Source organism: Glycine max, chromosome 17 (assembly GCF_000004515.6).
Source record: "Glycine max cultivar Williams 82 chromosome 17, Glycine_max_v4.0, whole genome shotgun sequence".
NCBI lineage: Eukaryota > Viridiplantae > Streptophyta > Magnoliopsida > Fabales > Fabaceae > Glycine > Glycine max.
Window position 1 is genome coordinate 30,973,193 of NC_038253.2, and position 13,394 is coordinate 30,986,586.

Genomic DNA, 13,394 nt, shown 5'->3' on the forward strand with positions numbered 1-13,394 from the left:
TGTACAAAATCCAAAATCCTTTGTATAAATTTTTTGCACCTCCTTTTTATACAATGGAAATATATTTCCATACGTATTTTTTCAAAAAAAATTAATTGTAGAATTAACTTACCTTTTTTACTTGAATTATTTTTATACAACTTATTTTAATGACGACACATATTATCTTTTTTATTAGTAATCAAATTAATTTTTACCTAAACTACTTTAAATTTAAATTAATGATGACATAAATTAATTTTTTAATTGCAATCAAAATAATATATTTGATTAGGATTAATAAAGATAATTCTTATAATAATTAATTTAATTATGTTTGTAAATGGTAACTTGTATCCAATTAATTTAGTTATAGTTATAAAAGATATTGAGTACTATTAAAAATGGTAAATTATATCATAATTAATTTGATTATTTTAAAAAAGTAACTTGCATTTATAATTAATAAAAAGTCATAAAAACAAAAAAAATACAAAACTAAAATATGATTTCGTTATGTGTCCCAATGAAGATCACAACGTAATCATGTTTTCATTGTATATTTATTTTTTTTAAAAAAAAATACAAAATAAAAGTGTGATTTCGTTGTATATTTCAACAAAAATTACAACGAAATCATGTTTCTATTATGTATTTAACGGAGGTGAGAAAAAAAAAAACACGGTAGGAGGGAGGGAAAAGAAGGAGAGGTATTTGAATAGAAGGGTAAAATAGTCATTTTCTTGAAAAGTTTTAAGTTTTGTAAGGAGAAATAATAATTCCCTTATGAAAGTCATAAATAGATAAAATTGTAATTCATGGATCACAACACATGGAATTCCGACAACCTGCATGTCACTCCAAATTATAACATAACCTTGTAGCAACACTAAAAATGAAGGTCAGAATAGTGTTTGATATATATATATACACACACTAGTTTGCAACCTGTGCACATGCACATGTTGTTTGGTAAGCGTTCTCTAAATGTTGATGGACACCAAAATAATAAAGTTGATTAACAGGAAAATGGAGATTAACAGCAAAATAGGGTAAGTAAACATTAACAGAGTTTGTTGGAACTAAAGGTAGTCTAGTTGATGTCAGTATCCTCCCAATCCTCCTGCCTCCTAATTATGATATCCCAAATTTTTTTCATAATACCTATAGTAAATAGAGATTTCATCTCCATCATCAAAATCCATTTCTTCAAGAAAATCGTCCCATGGTTGGACACCACCTTTTCCACCAATAGCAGGATTCAACTATATAAGGTTTAATTGCAAACAGTATAGATTTTCATTTTCTGAAATGGAGTCAAATTTCATTAGACAACAACAACAACAACAACAACAACAACAACAACAAACAAGAACAAGAACAATAACAATAATAATAATAATAATAATAATAATAATAATAATAATAATAATAATAATAAATCCCGAAAACAGGAAACCTACCTATTTGAAACTATTCTTCTTTTCTTTCCTTACAAAGTTGAACGACCAAAGCAGTCCAAGATTATATAAAAAAATGGCCTAACTTAATGACAAAATTCAAAATTAGATAATCTCAATTATCAGAAGACATGACATTCTAGAGTCTAGAAAAGATGAAAAAACAAATGCATCAGAGCATGTGCACTCAGAATGCTTTTATCTAATAAGCACACTACCCTGTCAATCGTAGCATAATCAGATATCACCAACTGAAACTGAGCAAGAATCAGATTTAAATTAAATGCTTAAAAAATATAAAGCAAAGAATTAAGATGGGTAGAATTTAAATAATGCAGGAAAAAATGGTGGACAACTAAATTGAATTACTAGCAGCAAACAATAAGCATGAGAGAAGGTTAAAACCTCAAACAAAGCCTCAGCCAGCATGATTATTCTTGAAATACTTGCTTGAGTGCTAGATTCCTCAGCCATTGGGGAAGACTCAGATATTTAAGAGTAAATTAAATTAATTTCAATTTATAAATTAATACAATAAGGGTACCAACAACATTGCTTGAATAGATGCTATGAAATTAATTTCAATATATACATAAGAAAATACAATTAGGGTATTCTTCTTTTCTTTCCCTACAAAGAAGTTGAACGACAAAAGCAGTCCAAGATTATATAAAAAAAATGGCCTAACTTAATGACAAAATTCAAAATTAGATAATCTCAATTATCAGGAGACATGACATTCTAGAGTCTAGAAAAGATGAAAAATAAATGCATAAGAGCATGTGCACTCAATGCTTTTATCCAATAAGCACACTACCTTGTCAATGGTATCATAATTAGATATCACCAACTGAAACTCGGCAAGAATCAGGTTTAAATTAAATGCTTAAAAAATATTAAGCAAAAAATTAAGATGAGTAGAATTTAAATAATGCAGGAAAAAATGGTGGACAACTAAATTGAATTAAAGCTAGCAGCAAACAGTAAGTATGAGAGAAGGTTAAAGCCTCAACTGCTGGAGAAGTTGCACCATCAGATCCTCCAATTTCCTAAAACATGACTTGATGATGATGATGATGATGATGATGATGATGATGATGATGATGATGATGATAATAATAATAATAAAGAACAATAAATCCCGAAAACAGGAATGTGTTACTTCCCAATTCTTGACTTGAGAAACCAGCAAAGAACACAGGAACTTGAAATCCACTTCAGATTTACGACAGGAAATCTTCTATGCTTCAAGCAATGTTGCCTCTTTTGACTCAGTCATTTCAAAAGCTTTCTTATCTTCTTCTAGTGATTAAGCTAAAGAAAGAAACTTACAACCTCAAAAATCAAAAGGATAGATCAAAATAAAATTTTAAAAAGTGATTACTCGAGTTCGATTATCATTTATAAGGTTATTTTGCTTGTGATGTGATTCAGACTCGGAAGAACATGAAACATTAGCATTAGGTGGAATGGCGATGGAATTAAATGATGTATTTTGTAGATGAATTGGATTAGAAGACTGAAGGATGGAAGGCCAAAATATTTGTGGAACTGGAAAATGGTTATAAAGGAACCATGGACCATTACCGGATGAAGGTGTTATCTCAGCCACAGATGACACAGGCTCAACAGGAGTTTTCTCCACTTCAGTGTTTATTGACTTGGCTATCTGCAAATGGAAGATAATGTTGATTTACCTGTATTGATATACTTTCTTTGCAAACAAAAGTTATATTATGCTTACAGATTTCTACCATAGCAAAACATCTTACCTGTGTCTTCAAGTTCTTATTTGTAGTCTCCAAAGACTCATACTCTTTCAAAGCCAATTCTTTCTCCTTTTTGTCAGAAATGCCACAAAATGAGATATAGTGAATGATCAGGTAAACATCAAACGGGATTAAATAAATTGAGAAATTATAAATATCTTAAATAGATGTTTCATACAAATAAGTGCAACAAAATAAAGAGGAAGTGGAAAAGGAAAATGTTAATAAGATATCAAATAAGAGATAGTACCATACCCTCTTTAGGTTTTCATTCTCTGCCACCAAAGTGGCAACTTTTCTAGTTAACTCCTCACACAGAGCCTGAAACATTTTTATATATACAGACATAAAAAGGGGCTAAAAAATTCAATGAGAGATCAATCAACCAGAACAAATAGACAGCTAAAAAAGAATCAAAGTTTTTTTTTTAATAATAGTTCTTTTTAAATATCAGGTTTATTTTAAATTTATCATTCACATAAATAATATGGGATTGAAATCTGCAATAACCTTTACTTATAAAGGAAGACACACTGTTGCTATTAATCAACAATTCATCACAAAATAGCAAAGCAATAGAAGCAATATATTTGCTCTTAGTTCATAAATCACTTGGTTTTGTAAATTAATCATTCATATGTAAAACCTTTTACATATTAGCGTGCACTTTATAATATATTGGGAAGAAAAAATTATAATTAGAAAATAGAAAAGTAAAAAATTAGAATAAAAAATCAAAATGTCCGATAACAAATCAGTAGTAATACCCCAAAGATGTATAAGTGCGAGTGTCAATGTTAGAGAGAGGCAACTCAGCAAAGTAGTGGCGCACAGTGCCCAGTAGCACCTATTGGAGTCCCTTGTCCAAGAAAATGCAAACAAAAGCTCTAGTGCTGATACACTTCAGCCTAATAGAGCACATGTTGACCATGAGTGTCTGATAGTAATAACCCTTTCCTTGTTTTTGTTCTATGCAAGCACCATCAACTTAATTGCAAGCAATCAATTGGTAAAAAAAAATGAGATGAAGTGTACATAAATATATACATGTAACTACTCACCAAAAATGAAAGGAAGATGCTCAGAAAAAGGGAAAATAAGGGGATTAACACTTCATAATGCAATGATGTAAATGAAATCATTGAGAGAAAAATATAAATTAAAAACTTCAATAATGTAATGTACCTTTTAGAAGATAGTAGCATCAACCTTCAAGAATAAATATTCAGTCTCATGAGAAGCAACCAATTTCCAATTTTGTACCCTTTTATTTCATATCAAGACTGATTAGGCACCAACACAAAATGATTACATACCCTTGATTTTCTTTTGGTTAAGCATTTTCTTCTTTGATTAAGAGTTTTTAGACCCAGACACCTCTTTATCAAAGTACCTTGTAAATCAATAAGCTGCAAAGTTAAAACAAATAATCCACATCATGCCAAATATAACAATATCTCTTCAACCATAAAAATCATTTCAATGGATCTTGCTCTTAGAAATTTTTGAACACACCAAAAGATTTGTGGTTCTAATTTTCTCAATTGAGTTGACTTGACAACAATTAAAAAAAGCTTAATTCTATAAACTGAAAATTGCAATGTTTAATTTCAGCAAAAGGCAAGAATATTGACCACTATAGATCGAAGAGTCAAAGATCTTACACCAGCAAAGGGAAAACCATCTCGGGCCTTTAATAAATGGGAATGGAAGCTCCTGAAAAAAAGAAGCCGACATTGTGAAGCAAGCTTGGTGAGGAACTAATGGGGTATCAAAATTCAAATAGGGGTGTTTATGGGAAAGTTAATTACATATCCATGATGTAAGATCCAATTTCAAATTTTAATTGGAAAGTAAAGTAAGCAAATCTTTCCAACTGAAAATAACATAAACATGTATCTTGCAATTTATATTCTTAATTTGAAACTCAAAGCAGCAGACCAAAAATGCAGAACATAATGGCAGGGAAATTAAACTCAAAACCTCAAACATTGACATAATTAACAAAAAAAAAAAGAACTTAAAGAGAGCTGTTATAGTTACCTCAGTCCAAGGTTAATGATGGTTAGTTGCCAACTATTCTTCCTTGCTAGAGGTGCTACTTTGATCTCATGTCAGTGGTTAATGAATTTACTAAGCTCCCCGTGTTACAAAATTGTAACCCAATTTAGTCAAAAAACAAACAACATAGAACTGTCTATAACAATGCCAAAAAAGATCAATAAAGCTAGATGAAATTATTAGTCCATGTAAGTATCCCAGGAAACAATATAGAAAGTCCACCCATGTTGAAAATTACCAAAAACACAAGCTAGACCGCTTTGCAGAATTACATGCTGCGAATTTGCCAAATAAAAAACAATAATCAAGATTGGAATAATAATGTTAATGATCTTCGACAGAGAATAAAAACAATTATGAAAAGCAAATTAATAAAAAATGAAACCTACGGAGATTAGCAAATCAATAAAAGATGAAAAGCAAATTAATAAAGGGAGTGGGAATTAGCAATAAGGGAAAGGGCCTTATACGATAAGTATCCATATCCTCTGTAACCTTCGATGGCCCCATGAATCTCTTTCCTACGGAGGAAAACGGTGACAACCTATTGAAAAAGATAGAAGGAAAGGAAAAAAAGATCGGGAAAGAAAAAACCTTTGCGAGTAAGATGCTGTGAGCTGCAAAGCTTGCATGCAAATCCAGATAAGTAAGCACGGAGGAAAATGCAGGAAAACACGTAGAGTTTCCCATAAAACTCTGAACAAAATCAATATACAGCAATGAAGCATCCATAAAGACCACAAAAATATATAAGCAAAAGATCATGTAAAATTACATGCAACGAAAAACAGTTATCAAAAGAAAATTCATAAAAGATGAAACCTAATTAGGCGCTAAATATCCACATTTTTTTATTCAAAAACTATAAACGGTGAATTTCAAAAAGAAAGAAAATTGAATTGGGAATGAGAAGAAGAAAAAGAAAGGAAAAACTTGAATTTGAACAATACAGGAAGCTCTGTGGCATGTAATTGAGGCGTGGCTTTTTGCTTGCTCTAGCACCAGCTCCCTCAACCTACGTGTCAACAAATGAAGAAGGGCAAACTACAGGTGTCAACAAATGAAGAAGGAAAAAATACATGTGTCAACAAATGAAGCAAGGTTAAAATGACCATAAACCCAGGAAAAGAGACAGGTGTCAATTTTCTAAAAAGGGGCACACCATTAATTTTCCTGAGGTTCTCTTTTATAATATAGTAGATAGTAGAGATAGATAGTATATATATATATATATAAGTTAGTTAAGAGTAAAATAAGAGTTTTAAATGTAAAGTTAAAGTAATTTGATAATTGTATAAAAAATTAAATTACTAGTAAGTTGAAATTTTTTAATAGTGTATTTTTAGAATTTGAAATAAAGAAGAAAAAGGAGAAGTGTAAGTCAAAAGTTTTTAAAAATTAGCTTAAAAAATCATAAAAATGTTTAGAAGTTTCTTTTCTCAAATGTTCTTTGACTCAATTTTTTCTTTTAAGTAGCATAATCAACTTAACAGTAAGTAAGACCTAAAACAAATTTTGAGAGAGATTGTTTTAATTTAAATAAGAGTTGTGTTGAATTTTTTTTCAACAAATGAGATTTTTTTATATTAAAATTTTTTAGCAAATATTATTTTATTGGTGAGTCTAAAACTTAGACTTTAATTGTTTTGTTGTTGGATTGACCCTCTTAAGAAAAATGAATCTTAAAATAACCCTACTCAAATATTGTGGAATCTTCATCATGTAGTTGCAACTTGCGAAAGGTCCAATACTAATTTTCCTAGTGCTCACCACACATTGTCCCTCAGTTAATTTAAGAATCATTTAGGTGTTAGGTTCTTAGAACAATATTAAAAAATCGTAAGACATAATTTTATGTTGACAGTGGACAAACGCTAATACGCAAACGGAATATGCTATCAGTTGATTAAAACATTTTTAAATAACAATTAAGTTAGACATTGTGCTTGATTCTGATGTGATTTTTTAGAATCTTGTGAAAACATAATAGGATAACTAAGAAATTGCATTATAAAAGTAAGGGAATCCTCTTAAGTCTTAAACACGAAAGGGAATACAATAATTATTTTTATTGACCAAATTATACATAATTAGTAGGAATCAAATCCTATCACCAAAAGAAAGGAAGAATAAAATCCTCAACTATGTCCTTTGTAATGTGGTTTTTAGTGTCCCCAATTAGCAAAATAATCCATTAAAGATTTAAGAATTTTCTTTTTTTAATTAAGATTAAGGAGAATTTTACAATATACTCATATTACGTTTGAAACGACACAATTTGGATATACATAAATTTTAATTATTTTTAATGAAAATAGTACGTGGTAAAAATAAATAGTCATATATCTTTTAAAACGAGATCAGGTTAGTTATACCTTATGGTTTAAGCAATTAACATAATTTTTTTGCAAAAGAAATACAATAAATAGTTAATTTGTTTTTTTTTTTTTGAAAAAAAATGAAGTTACGTGCCCAAAATAAATTATTTCACAAGCTTAGTCGTTGTGAACTTGTCATTCTATGAACTATAGCTTGAATTTTAAATTAATATGATTGATCGAGGCCGTACCCGAATCAAATAAACATGAAAATGTAGTAACTAGGAAGTGATCCTAGGTCGTTTCCCAACGAACAGTGACAAACCAAATGTTCATAATATACTTGCAGTAACACTAACGATTGGGGGGGTTTGTTTGTTTTGTGATTAAAGAGCAGAACAAGTAAACTGGAATACGAAACTACTAATATTAAAAACGGGTTGTTTCCTTTGATTCAAAAGTCATTCTCTTATCCTGGGTTAAGGAGAATTCGTCCTTAACAGTCAACCACTTAATCCAACCCTATTTCAATTTACCAAGCGAAAATCAACTTAGGATTTTCAATACGTGATTAGGCACCACATACACCAGTTAGCCCTTCGTCCATTAAGCATGAACGCAAGTTAGGTTCAGAGGCAATTAATCAAACACTAAGCGTGCACTGATTAATATTCACGAATTTGGGACAACTGATGAAGGGAAAACTGCCAAGAAACCACATTACAAGCGAAACCTCAAAGAGATTTGGGCTTCGTCCTCAAAAGGAAACAACACCAGAAAATCTAGCCTTCCATGGATTCAAACAGAAAACACAAATGAAACATGAAACAGAAACGTAAATGAACAGAAATATAAATGAGATAGAAACGTAAATGAGAGTAGAAGAAGAAGCAAGAACGAAAACGAAATTGTAATTAGAAGCAGAAAACGTAAAATTGCATTACGTGAACAGTAACATCAAAGCAGAAAACATAAAACCCTAAAACAAAAGCTCTGAATAATGAATAGCATAACAGAATGGCCTTGCACGAATCCCAAGGCTGCTATTTAAAAAGAGTCATTCAAAGTCATTGGGCCCTATTACAATACTCTGGCCCAAAACGAAATAAACACTGAACAACATAAAATAAAATTGTGAAATTTCCTAATTAGAAATTAACTAAGGTAAGCGCTGCTTTATTTGCCCTCTTCAAGTCCATAACCAAAATCCGGATTAAGCCCAATGTTTCATTAATTCCTAAAATTAGATTAAAACATCAAATTAGCTAAATGAGCTCAAATAATAAAATTGTCTGATTAATTAACAATTAAGACTAATCAATAATTAAAATGGTGCAAAAAGAATTTAGAAAATAGAAAAAAATGATGGCACATATCTATATTAATACCTCATGGTATATACCGTAAAACAAATACTTCTTGGTATATATGTATGCTCTTTATTTCAACTCGATCCGGTCCAAGTGGAATTGAAAAATATCAAAATGTCGAGTGAAAATAATAAAGAGTTAGGTGAATCCGGAGGCTACTTATGAGTTCACAGAGAATAAAAAAATAATTCTAAAAGTGACTCATTGCCCACTTGTTTCTCAAATGTTCCCAAATATTACAGTATAATTAACACTAAGTTTTGGAAAATTGTCATCTATCAACGTAGTTTGATGGAATAATTTTATATACTCAAATTGTTGCACATAAATCACATGTAACATGCTATGGAGAGTTGGTTTGACCGCGTTTTGCCCATGGCAAATGTATAATTTTAATTTTGGGAGTTATTGTTATGGCTGCTGATTATGCTTAGATCTCGATAAGTAGCAGAAAATATGAGATAAGAGATGTTTCCGATCAATATCAATGTAAATTTCCATATTTTCATTTACTTGCTCCAATTTAAACAGCTTTCTTTATAATTTTGAGTTATATTTATGCCAATTTTATGTAGTCGTTTACAACATTTCTTTTATCACAAATTCTTTTTGGTAGTAATATAGTGTAACAATTAACCTCATTACCACGATAAGCTAAAAAGATCTTTAGAATGGACTAAAAACTCAATCGAGGAACAAAGTCCATTCCTTTAGGCAATTGCTTATTTTGGGAATTGATTTGTATTAACCAATACAATGACTAATCATTTTTCATACCAACTATACTTAAAAAAAAAATACAAAAATATGAACAACTAAATAAGTTTGATTCAAGATTTAGAATTAAATAGTGATGTATCTGGCTTTGATTCGATTTTTAAAATTAAAATATTAGTTAAATTAAGTATAAATATAATTTGTAGTTAAATAAGGTTATGTTTAACAAATTATTTAAGTTAATTTTTAATTTTTTTACTTATTGAAAAATTTATTTAACTATTAAATAAATATTTTTTTAATAATTTTTAACGTCTTTTAAAATTCTACTTCAAATGATTTTTTTAAAACACGAGCTTCTAACTTTTTATATTTTATTCTTTTTTATCCTTTAAATATCTATTAAATTTCATTATTATACTTTTTAAATATAATAGAATTTTACTATTTATTTATTTTTTATTCATTCCTCCAACACATTTTTTTGATATTACACTATTTTTATTTTAATAACTTAATTATTTATAATATTTAATCTATTATTTTAATATTATACTTCACAAAATTGACAATGGAAAATGTTAGACTTATTTATTTTTTAAATAATTTTATATTATAATATTTATTTTAACTAGTATGCTTATTAACATATAAAAGTATAGTGTCTACTTAAGTGTAATTTTTAGTTAATTTTAAAGTTGATTGAAATTATTTTAAATTATAGTATAGATTAATAGTAGAATAAATAATATGAAAGATATAATATTTAAAATTAAAAATATAATGGAAGCAATTCATCTATAAATAAAAATTGCAAGAGTTTAAAATTATTTGAAAACTATAATTATAACACCTCAAAATGTATTTTTATCCATAAAATAAAATTAAAAATAATATATAAAAATATCATATAAATAGCCATTTAAGTCATTTTATATTTTTAGCTACTTCAATAAATAATTTTATCAAGCATTTATGATTTAATAAGATAGCTTATAAGTTTTAGCATTTAGCTAGTTATGTTAAGTATAACCTAATTTGATTTAATTTTGAATAAAATTTTAAAATTAAATTAAATCAAACCAAATATATGAATTCCGATCCTTTGCATACCACTAAATTATAAGACTTGCTAGCAAGTAATTTTTCATCAACAAGTGTATTAAATATAGTATAAATCGGAGGAGAACGGTAAAGAGAGAAAGCAGAGAAGAAGATTTTTTCGAGAGAATGATAATTATGTATATTATTTCCAAGAGGAGTAGACTATTTATAAATATAAAATATAATTGGGGAAGTTGCAAAAGATAAACATAAATAAGGAAAAATCATAAACAATAATAACATATCTGATCAAAGATATGAGCATCCATAATTAGATTATTCATAACACTCCCCCTTGATGTCCATCATCTAAGAATGTGTCTTGTTAAAGCCTTGCTAGGAAAAATCATATGGGAAAAAACTTACTAAAGGAAAAAGAGTATATCATCTTTCAATACATAATCACCTGCCTCATTAAAAATCTTGTCAGGAAAACTCAATGGGACAAAACCATGCCAGAGGAAAAAAGAATGCATAATGTATTTATTTATCCCCCTCATGCAGGCAATCATCTTTAAGATGAAGAAATTCAATCTTGTGAGTTAGTTTCTCAAAAGTCTTCCGTGATAATGAATTTGTAAAAAAAGAAATCTTCTAGATTCTCACGTGAACGATATTATATCACCATTCTTTTGAAGATCATGGGTGAAAAAGAACTTTGGTAAAATATGCCTTGTTATATTTCCTTTGATGTAACATTCTTTCAATTGAGCAATACATGTAATATTGTCTTCACATATGATTGTCGATGTCATTTTTCCTCATGTTTGACTAAAATTTCTGCATGATTTGTTGATGTGCCTATTTTGGCTTGTTTCACATATTATCGTGGAATTGTTGTATCACCTCATGTAAACTTATGATATGTCATTAAGAGGATATGAAAAATAATCTCTAAAATAACGAAGTACATGCTTAAATGTTTTCATATTGGTTAATAATTATATTTTGCTATTGAATAAGAGGGAAATGATATATTAGGTCATGTATGCATAGTAAAATATATTAGTGTTTCAATAACACTAAGACATGATACTTCAGGACCAAGTACTTCTTCATCCTTTTTCACAACATCTAAAAGGATCTTATTTCACATCTAGAGACCTTTAATCATTGGAACATATAGTGAATGTGATTTTTCATATAAAACCTTTTAAGCACCTTTGCAATATAAGATTCTTAGTGCACAAATTCTATTATTTATGTTGGACAAGTGGCCTCAGAAAATTTTAAGAAGGGGGGGTTGAATTAAGATTTCGTTGACTATTCCTAATTAAAAATTTCCCTTTCTTAGATATTCCCTAGATTCAATTATTTCTTTAATTGTAAGTTACTCGAGTAACAAATAAGGAGAAGTAAACTTAAAGAAATATAAACACAACAGAAAGTAAAAGAGATTAAGGGAAGAGAGAATGCAAAAAAAGATTTATACTGGTTCGGCCACAACACGTGCCTACGTCTAGTCCCCAAGCAACCCGCTTAAGATTTCCACTATCCTTGTAAAATCCTTTACAAGCAATGAACCACAAAGGACTTCCCTCCTTTGTGTTCAGTGATTACAACCAAGAAGTTATTCCCACTTCTTACAATGAACCCCAAGGAACGTTGGTCCCTTGTGTCCAGCGATAACAACTAAAAAGTTATACCCACTTCTTGCAATGAACCCAAAAGACGTTGGTCTTTTGTGTCCAGTGATCAACCAAGAAGCAAATCCTGCTTCATGTAATGAACCCAAGGAACGTTGGTCCCTTGTGTTCAGTGTTTGCAACCAAGAAGACCTTCTCTTGAAAACAGTCACCAAGAGTAGGTCTCTTGAAAAACTTTTTGTAAGAATGAAGGAGAGGAAGAAAATAGAATAGCACAAGTTTTTGACCAATGAACTTTTCTTGACAAAGCAAGTGTTGAACAAAAACTCTTAGAAAGATGTTGTGAATGATTTTCTTGAAATTCGTGCCATGGTCACATATTTATAGCCATTTGATGGGTCTTGAAGAAACCATGTTAAAAGTTGTGACTTTTGACAATTTCTTCAAAACCAGTCACTTTAAGAAAGTTGTTACTCTAGGCAATTTCTTCAAAAACCAGCCACTTTAAAAGTTGTGACTCTTGGCAAAAACTAATCACTTTAAAAGTTGTGACTCTTTGGAAATTTATTTTTGAAAACCAGTCACTGGTAATCGATTACCATTATGATGTAATTGATTATACAATTTATTTTATCAAAAGTTGTGACTCTTCATGTTGAGGTTTGAAATCCAACGTTCAAAAACCACCGGTAATCGATTACAAATATTGTGTAATCGATTACACTATTTTGAAAATATTTTGTCACAAGTTGTGACTCTTGAGATTTGAAATTCAACGTTCAAAAACATTGGTAATCGAGTGCATGCCCATGGTAATTGATTACTACTTTGTAAAATAGTTGTCATACCCTAATTTCGTCCGGGGATTATTACTTGATGACATGCAACCTTTGATTGGCCGCTTCGAGATACTTGGCACCCTTTGTTGCACAATATATGAAGTCCCGAGATGCGCCGAAAATCAAAAGAAAGCATGGTTACACAATCCGTGAGTTTCCGTAACTTCTTCGAAAGCTAAAAAAGAGTAAAT

At 29.5% G+C, this 13,394-nt stretch overlaps 1 long non-coding RNA gene across 4 annotated transcripts; it reads right to left on the minus strand.

The window, feature by feature from the left end:
- Positions 1-875: 875 nt before the first annotated feature.
- Positions 876-6,234, minus strand: LOC102660746 (uncharacterized). Of its 4 annotated transcripts, none has more exons than XR_005889228.1 (6): positions 5,864-6,234; positions 5,252-5,544; positions 4,873-4,924; positions 3,464-4,617; positions 3,212-3,277; positions 876-3,108 (listed from the first exon to the last, which is right to left on the minus strand). It is a non-coding gene; the product is annotated as an uncharacterized lncRNA (long non-coding RNA). The 4 variants fall into 4 exon arrangements; XR_001385609.3 differs by having other exon boundaries at positions 3,464-3,529; positions 3,976-4,617; positions 5,252-6,231; XR_005889227.1 differs by having other exon boundaries at positions 5,252-6,233.
- Between the last annotated feature and the right edge of the window lie 7,160 nt (positions 6,235-13,394).